The 9,779-nt window shown below is 42.2% G+C and overlaps 1 protein-coding gene across 1 annotated transcript in view; it reads left to right on the top strand.

The window, feature by feature from the left end:
- Positions 1 to 9,779, top strand: part of DRGX (dorsal root ganglia homeobox) — a 36,462-nt gene that overhangs the window by 25,630 nt on the left and 1,053 nt on the right. The gene's annotated exons all lie outside the window — the stretch shown is intronic.

Raw genomic sequence — 9,779 nt, 5'->3', positions numbered from 1 at the left:
TGTGGCTGTATAGTAGGTTTTGAGATCCGGCAATGTGAGACCTCCTACTTTGTTTTTCTTCTTCAGTAGTGCTTTGCTTATCCGAGGTCTCTTTCCTTTCTATGATTTAGTTTTATAATAGCTACCATGCATTCTATATGGATGATGATGACTTATTTAGCAAATTTCCTATTATTGTCATATTAGGTTATTTAGTTTTTCTTGCTATATGTCATATCTCTTTTGTAACTAATTACTTTTTAACACATTCATGATTATCACTTTTTGACAGATTAAATGAACAGAAAACTGCTACTCTCTTCTAGAACTCCTAGACTGGGTGTCCAATAATAATTAAAAGACTGGGCTTTCAAGTTTCTTTGATGTACTGCTCCTCAACATTTTATTGGCAGAATAAGTTATTCTTTTTGATCAGGTGGGAAAGGTATTACCAAGGAAAACTTGTGTAGGTATTGTGTCTAATGCAGACTAAACCAAAAAAACCCAAACTCACTGCCATTGCATCAATTCCAACTCACAGCAACCCCCTTTGGGTTTCCAAGGTGGTAAATCTTTATGGAAGTAGATTGCCCAGTCTTCCTTCTGCAGAGTGGCTGGTGGGTTTGAACTGCCAATCTCTGGTTAACAGTCAAACGCCTTAGGCACTACACCACCAGAGCTCCTTCAATGCAGATAGGTTTTATAAAATTTTGTCTCTTTTCTCAGTATATCTATCATTGTGTCTGCCACGAGCAGCCCCATTTCCTTCTACTTTGTGGCAGTCTTGTTTATCGGACAGCTTATGTTAGAAATGTGCTAAACATAAGAATCTTTAAGCACTTGGCAAGCTGGTAGATGCTTATTGCATTGAAAACTTAGCTTTATTGCAAATTTCACCAGCTAGTCTGGGTTTATTCCTCAGGGGCATTCAGAACAATCTATTTCTTCAGCTGGTTGTTGAATCAAATGGAAAATTGGAATAAGCTGTGAATTGTAACTTAAAATTGCTCTTTACTTTGCATGTTGTTGTTGTTAGTTGCCTTCAAATGGACTCTGACTCATGGTGATCCCATGTAAAACAGAACAAAATATTGTCCAGTCCTGTGCTGTCATTGATGCTCATTGGCATGCTTGAATCCATAGTTGTGGCCACTGGGTATTTTGAGTTCCTTCCAACTTAGGTGCTCATCTTTCAGCATTACATCTGACCCAGAACTATATCTGACTATATCCTGTTGGGATCTCTGTGGTTTTGATTGGCTAATCTTTAGAAGTAGATCATTAGGCCTTTCTTCTTAGTCTTAGTTTGGAAGCTCCACTGAAACCTGTGAGGCCTAGTTTCCAGTATCACAGCAACACCCAAGCCACCACAGTATGACAGACTGACAGATGAGTATTGATTTGCATGGAATTTGGCACAGTGCCTAAAGTATTTGACTGTTAACCAGAAGGTTGGTGGTTCAAACCCACCAGCCACTCTGGGGAAGGAAGATGAGGCAATCTACTTCCATAAAGATTTACCACCTCAGAAACCTAATGGGGCTCACTATGAGACAGAATCGACTTGATGGCAGTGAGTGTGGTTTTTGGTTTATAGAAACAATGGCTCCATGGATGGTGCAAACAGTTAATCACTTGACTACTAGCCAAAGGCTGCCAGTTCAAACCCACCCAGAGTCTCCTCCAAAAACAGCCCTCATGATCTGCTTCAAAAGGTCACATCCTTGAGATCCTATGGAATACAGTTCTACTGTGAAACACATGGGGTTGCCATGAGTCAGAATCAACTAGACAGTAACTAACAACAATAATAACTAACAACAAGCTTTGTAGACTTTACCTCAGAAGTAGGTGGTTGCTACCTTCTTTCTTTTTTTTTTTTTTTGCTTTATTCCAGGTGCCAAATATATTTCAGGGCCATAGTATTAGGAGTCTCACCAGACTTCATCTGACCAGTAATTCTGGTCGTTATTGAGTTTTTGGATTTTGTTCCATGTTTTCCCTCTCACTCCATCCAGAATCTCCAGATTTGATCCTTTCCTGAGTGGTTGGCATTGGTAGCCGGGCACCTTCTGGTTCTTCTGGTCTTGAGGGCCATTGTGTCCTAGGGTTAATTGCTTCTAAATGCCTTTTTTTTTTTGGTGCTTTCTTCTTCACTTCCAATGCTGGGAGACCATTAGCTGCATCCTAGATGGCTGCTTGAAAGCTTTTAAGACCCCAGTCGCTACTCACCAATGGAGGATGTGGAGCAATGCTTTTATGTATTTTGTTGTGTCAATTGAGTCTGGTGTACCCCAGTACTATGGTCCTGAGGTAGTAGCTCTATTGGATCTCTCTCCCATAGTATTGGGATGTCTGTGAAGGATTACTCTGTGTCTGTCTTCTATTGTTTCTGTAAGGACTGCAGGTATTTTGTATCACTGGTATCTGTAGAAGATTAGCCTCAGCTGAGTCTATCCTTGGTCTAGAGTATACCTCTATTCATTGATCCCTGTCTGATCATCTCAGGTGTTTATGTGTTTATCTGTATACTTCATGTATACAGATGCTACCCATGTCAGCGTGTAAGCCTCAATACTATCTTCTTTTTACACATGAGGAAACTAGAACCTGGAAAAAATGAGAGCAATCCCACAGTTGCTTAATGATGGGGCCAGGAGGCAAACATCAAAGCCCACTTTCCCTCATCAGTTTGTACCTAGCTTTTGGGCCTAGAGACTTTCTACTGTTAATCTCAGTTTATAGGATAAACTTAATTTGAGTTATAATTCATTTTGAGGTATAATTCATTTTGACTGTGGTAGTAGATAATGGAACTTTATATGTATATAATTTTATTTATTTTGTTGACAATGTACACAACAAAACATATGCCAACTGAACCGTTTCTCTGTGTACAATTACATTCTTTGAGTTGTGAAACCATTCTTACTCTTTTTCTAAGCTGCTCATTTTATGGGATTTTGACAATGATAACTTGGATTCAAAGTAGACATTTTCTAGAATGTCTTCCTCACCATCCTGAAGCTCTCTGTGGCAGACTCAACATTGTCCCTGTCATTGCTATGGGATCGCTGTGGTTTCAAAGCCCTTTGGAATGTCATCTCTTGTAATAATAATGATCACTAGTTCCTGCTATGCATCAGTGAAGGTAACTCTTAGATATGTTGTGTTGCTTGTCCCTACACTAAGTGACTACAGGTTATTGTACATTTTGACATTTTTGGCTAAGTTTTATAAAATTTTATCTATTTTTTCTCAATATATCCATCATTGTGTCTTCTATGAATAGCCACATTTTGTTGTAGTTTGTGGCAGTCTTTTAAGTCAAACAACTTATGTTGAAAATGTGCTTCACATAAGAATCTTTAAGCTTGATGAGGGCCTTGAGCATATTTTTCTGGGCAAAAAAGCATATGAGCTTCAGGTTCTGGATTTTTACTCAGAAAGTATTTGTTAATAAGCCGCCTGTAAAATGCTGAGAGTAGTAGTATCAGAATCTGTCTAACTTCACTGGGCCTTTAATGACCAGCATCAGCCCAAACATGATTCCCATGAGGTGGAGGTCAGATATACCTCCGCTCTCCAACTTCCTTATCATTTTTGACACCAGCTGTCTCTTCTACAACACTTTCGACTTCACTGCTGAATTCAATAACTCACTGCAATGGCCACACAGAACTCACAGATCATACTTACATTTAAATGGTTTATTAAGGAAGCAATAGGGTACAACTTGGGATCAGGATCAACAGACTACAACTCAGGATCAGGATCAGGAAGCATGCCGGGGAAGTTTCCCTTCTTCAGTGCAGGACAACTCTCTCAGCTCCTGTCAGTCATGCAGGCCTCTTCTTGGCCTCCTCAGGACGGGCTCCTTTTGGCCCTGCTGTCTCTGCCTCTGGGTCCCTTCTGGGCCTGTTACTGTCTTCAGTGTTACAACCCTTGACCCATGTTACAACTCTTGTAGGATGTCCCTTGCCTTCTCCCTTTCTCTCTCTCCTTCTCTCTTTCTCTTACTCCTCTCTTCTTCCTTCCTTCTGCTTCTTTTCTGGCTTCTTTCTGTCTCAAAAACCTCTGTGGGGCTGGATGTTTAAATACACAAAAGCCTTGTTAATTTCAAGGCATGGCCTTCCCATCAGGACCACAAACTGACCAATCTCTTCTTGGTAGGACATAGACACTTCATTTGCATAGTAGGTTACAACTCATTTCATTTGCGTATTCTATTGAACAATCCCTGCAAGGTGCATACCAATCACAGGCAGACTGCAGCCCAGGGCCACACAAAAGGTATCAAACAAAGTTGTTTACACTTACCCAGGAAATTTCAATCAACCTGGAAAACCAGGGCAAAGGTAACTTCTCAGGGTTTAGGGGAAATATCTCTCAAGCTGTTTTTCCAAAGACCCAGGGCAAAAGGCCACATAAAGGAATTAATTTCAGCACACCCCCACTGAGTGCCACCAAGGGTTCTCACTGCCACTGAGTCAACTCTGACACATAGTGGCCCCTCTTTGAGTTTCTGAGGCAGTATTTCTATGGAAATAGATTGCCCAGTCTTCCTTCTGAGAAGTGGCTGGTGGGTTTGAACCCCCAGCCTTCTGATTAGCAGTCAAATGCCTTAGGCACTATGCCACCAGAGCTCCTCCACCAAGGGTTAAGTTCCTTTTTGTTACATGTAATTTTTCAGTAGTCTCAGAGTAGATGAATTTGTATGGGTAGGTAGCATATGGAGAAGACTAATGATGTTATTCATACTGTAAGATAACAAAGATCAAGAATTAACTTTATAAGGATCTTATTTGTGGAAATCATATTTAATTTGTTAAAATGGCTATGAATCTGAGGAACATGCTGGCCATTGGGTATTTAAAGTTACCATTAATGGAAATCCTGAAAAATATATGTTGAAGTTGTAAGCAGAACTGGGTTTTGTAATTCACATCCCATTGGATTTTGTTGTTGTTGAAAGGGATTTAAAAAATTGTCCAATAGTCCATATTATTCTTTGTGAATGCAGATCCTCTATAACACCCTTGTCAAGGGGGCAGAAGCTTCTCATCTCTAAAAACCCCACAGGGTACGCTTATCATGCTGGTGATAAAGGAAAGAAAACTCTGCTTCCTTTGCCCTCCACCTTTTGCTTCTATCCCACTCTGGGTCATACCTAGAAGAGTATGTGACTCTTCTGAAGAACCACCTTTAGATGCTTCGAGGCAGTGACCATATATCCATGTATCTGGTGCTGATTCCAGCTCTTCAGCCTGAATTCTTTCACCGTTTCAGTCCTTCCTTCTTTCCTCCCTCAATTTCTTCTGCACTCCTTTCCTTCTTCTCTCTTTCCCTCCTCCCCTCCTTCCATGAGATGTTTCTGGAGAACTTCTTATGTGCAGCCCTTGTTCTAGCCCTGAGGTATAGAGATGAACAAGAGATGTAAGATGTTTGCTTTCATGGAATGAGTAAAGAGAAACAATAAACAAGAAAAGAAATAGCCTGTTCTGGATTGTGATAAGTGCAGTGAAGGATCTAAGGAATGTATTGGGACCACTGTGATGGGGTATTTCACCTGGGGGACAGTGAAGGCCTTTCTGAGAAGGGGCCATTTGGTCTGAGAGCCGAGTGGTGAGCAGAAGCCAGGCATATGAAGATCCAGAGAAGAATGTGGCAGGCTGAGGAGCAGGAAACAGATGTCTTAGGTGGGAATGTTTTGGTCTGTTGGGTATTAGATATGGTTCTGGATTCCAATCTTGGCAATAGATCTAAGTAACATCTCTTAAGTCCTTTAATCTTTATTATTGTTGTTCTTAGGTGCCATGAAGTTGGTTCTGACTCATAGCGACCCTATGTACAACAGAATGAAACCCTGCTCAGTCCTGTGCCATTCTTATAATCATTGTTATGTTGTTGTTGTAATTATGTCAATCCATCTCTTGAAGGTCTTCTACTTTTTTGCTGACCCTCTACTTTGCCAAGCATGATGTCCTTCTCCTGGGACTGATCCTTCCTGCTAGCATGTCCAAAATACATAAGGCAAAGTTTCACTATCCTCATTTTAAGGAGAATTCTGGCTGCACTTCTTCCAAGACCAATTGTTCATTCTTCTGGCAGTCCATGTAATATTCAATATTCTTTGTGAATACCATAATTCAAAGACATCAATCCTTCTTTGTGCTTTCTTATTCATTGTGCAGCTTTCACATGCATATGATATGATTGAAAGTACCATGGTTTGGGTCAAGCACACTTTAGTCCTCAAAGTGACATCTTTGCTCTTTAACACATTAGAGATCTTTTGCAAAAGATATGCCCAATGCAATACACTGTTTTTTAAACTGGTGCTTCCATATAAATGATAACACTTACTTTCAGCGTTCTTGAAAAGACTAAGTGATATTTTTTTTGTGTGTGCCTAGTATACTGTCTTTCCCATTCCCCCCTTTCTTTCTATTGCCAATACATTTTATGTATTTTTAATAAATTAGCAGCAAACTATGTCAACCATTTGCACCACCCAGAGAAGCTTCACTTTCCTGCAGGTTCTGCCTCTATTAAGACAACCCACACCATATTGGGCAACAGTACTACTCTCACTGTAAAGTCCTATTTACCATATGCATGGCTGCTAAGTCACTTCTCCCTTTGAATGGTTGTATCCTGAGAAGCAGATCATGGAATTTTCATTTTCCCAGTTCAATATCATCTCATTAATTTAGCTCCTCATTTACTTCTGATCCTGTCTGGTAAACAGACCACATCTCTCAGTCTTACCTGTACCTATATCTGTGATCAGCACATCTTCTATGTCCTTACCTATGGCAGGGCAAGGCAAAGAGGAGAGCCCTCTGAAGAACTCCCTCCAGACTTCCTGTGCTCCAATACAGCATTCTTAGAGGTGGCTTTTTAGACATTTATGAGTCCACCTTTACACTTCATTCCCCTTTGGTGGACACATCAATTGCTGTTCAGACTGGGCAGTAGAAGAGGAAAGAAGGTGCATCCTACAAAGGGCCCTTAGAATTTTGACAATAGAGCCTCCCAGAGTTATTGGGCTCATCTGATCATCAGTTTCCCTTTCTGTATGGGGTGTGGTGAACAAAGTGATCTACACAGACTCCTCTTTCTTCCACATTCTTGATTCTGAGTTAGTTCATTTCTCTAGCCTTTGAGTTTGGACTTTGGGGGCCAAGAAGGCACTCATTAGTGGTGTTCTGGGAGCCTGTTGTGGTGTGACCTGTCAGGCACAGGGCTGGAATCCAGGGAAGGAGGCTGCATCTTGTCCACATGGCACTCTGTCCCTGTAGGACATCATGTCCATTTCTTGGTCACAGACCATCTGACTCATTCATTGATGTTCACACTGGAGTGAGTCTTTAGCTGTGGCAAGAATCAGCATAAGATACATTGAACCCCATTTATCAGGCTGACCCAACCTGGCCAGCTGCCTGGGGCTGAGTCTGAGCCACTGTTCCCCTCAAGTCCACAGCTCACAGCCCTCCTGACCTTCACCATATGTCAATGTGGAGCTCCCCAGCTCTCTCAGGCTGCCCCTCAGATGTGCCAGATAACTTGTCTTCACTCTCCCCTTTTTAAAATGTGAATTTGAAATAAAATTTGCTTCTACATTTAAAAAAATTCATGCTCATTAAAGAAAAATGAGAAAAATTCTGAATAAACACAGAGAGGAAAATAGAAATCTTGGGCAGTTCTACTCCCAAGAGAGATCTCCATCCATTCTTTTTTCTTTTTTTTTTTTAAATTTTGATTTGGCTGAAAATTTACAGAGAAAATTCATTTTCCATACGACAGTTCGTACACCTTTTGTTTCATGGTATTGTTTGTAATCCCGACAATGTAACAGCCCTTTTCCCACTTCTCTATCCATTCTTAATATTTTGGTCTCTTTATCTTAAGATGTCTTCACTTGTGAGCTTCCTTTGGGAGGGAGATTTGGGGCATAGCAAGGGGTGGCGTACAGAGAAGGCTTTCCTTGTAGGGGCACAGATCTTAGCCTCAAGGTGGCTCCTGGGGCTCATGTTGCTAGCAGCTTTCTTCTCAGCACAGTGAAAACTTGCACTCCTGTGTGTCTCTGTGATGGGAGTAGAGTGCTGTTGTGTCTCTGTTGCACTTGTCAGTGTGTAGCTGTGTTTCTATGACTGGTGTCAGTGTGAGGCTACATCTGTGATGGGAATCAGTGTGTGGCTGTGTCTCTGTGATTGGTGGCAGTGTGCATTGAGTCTATGGAATAGTCACCATAAGTGGAGCAATTGGCATTCAGAATTTAACCAAATGTAATTTTCTGTGTGCCCCTATCAATGGCACAGGATGGCAGTTGTCTTCTTCTGCTCTTCACCAGGCAAGAGGCCATCAGGGGGTCTGGGGAGTGGAACTGACTTTCAGAATTCCTTGCCAGTTGGCATCTGTGGTGTGTCTCACAGTCATCTTGGTATCTGCTACATAGTGCATTGGCCCTTCAGTCAGAATTGAAGCAGGAAGTGACAACTGCATGTAAACCCCCTGTTATGTTGCAGAAAAGCAGAAGACTCTAGCTTTACCTCTGCAATAAACTGTGCCATCTTGGGCCAGTTCCTCCTGGAGCTTGGATTTGCCAACCTGGATGGTAGGAATGGGGAATACCCACCACTCAGGGAGTCATGATGGTAGTGGGACAACAGGATAAAGCACTGGTAAAGTGAGCTTCCTTTTGCCTCAGAGCAGGCTTGGAAAGCAAGAAAAATACACCTGAATGTTCTGAAGGAATGTATAGTACAGGAGCCCACACTAGGAAGCTTGTCCTTGGAGAGGAGGGTGGGTACATCTGGCTGATGCTGCTGAGGTTGGCGATTAAGATCAGACTCTCTCTATTCAAAACCCTGTGAGGGCTTCCCTTCCCTTGCCTGCCATGACTGCAGGGCAATCTGCCCCTGATGTCCCCTTGACCCATCTTACATCCCCTCCGTGCGGTCACTAAACTCCAATTACTATGGATGTCCCATTGCTTCTGGAACATGTGAGCTCTGTTCCACTCTGTGCTTTGACACTTGCTCTTCTTTCCATCCTAGATGCCTTCATCCTGGATGTCAATCTCTCCACCTCAGTCTTCACTTTTTTTTTTCCCCCACAGCACCCATCACTTCTGATTCTGTATCACAGACTCATGATGGGCTCAGCTCCCAGGGGCCTCCCTGCTCTATGCTTCCTCCAGAATGAAGGGTCTTGCTGTCTTACTCACTAGTGGACCCTCTAGAGGCTGACACAGTGCCTGGTGCTCACAGGCTCCTCATTGGATAAATGTGTGATTGCATGAGTGAGTGAACCAGCACTACTGGGGGCTCCTTGATCTGGTATGACAGAGAGGCCTGCTGTTCTTTTCCCAAGTGCTCCACATAGCACTGCCGGCTGGCTGAGAATCATGCAATCTCTCCTGGGCCCCATATTGCACATTAGGCCTTGTGCAATGTGCTTTCCACACACTGATTCTTTCAGAAGAATCTGGTTCTTTCAGAAGTTCTCAAACCTCAGTTCCTGGTACCCACAGGAGCTCAGTTATTTTTCATAACACTCCTACCTGTCGCTGTTGAGTTGACTCCAAACATGGCAACCCCATGTGTACCAGAGTAGAACTTTGTTCCCTAGAGTTTTCAATGGTTGATTTTTAAGAAGTTGATCTCTATGCCTTGCTTCTAAGGAACCTCTGGGTGGACTTGAACATCCAACCCTTTTGGCTAGTTTGTTAACCATTTGCACCACCCAAGGACTCCTCATGACACCCTTAGGCCATAAGAAATTTCTAGTTGTTC

This window comes from Orycteropus afer, unplaced genomic scaffold (assembly GCF_000298275.1).
Source record: "Orycteropus afer afer isolate SDZICR_OR568_19922 unplaced genomic scaffold, OryAfe1.0 scaffold00052, whole genome shotgun sequence".
In the NCBI taxonomy this organism is placed as follows: domain Eukaryota; kingdom Metazoa; phylum Chordata; class Mammalia; order Tubulidentata; family Orycteropodidae; genus Orycteropus; species Orycteropus afer.
The sequence above is the reverse complement of the archived record's forward strand: the minus strand, read 5'-3'. Positions and strand labels throughout refer to the sequence as shown.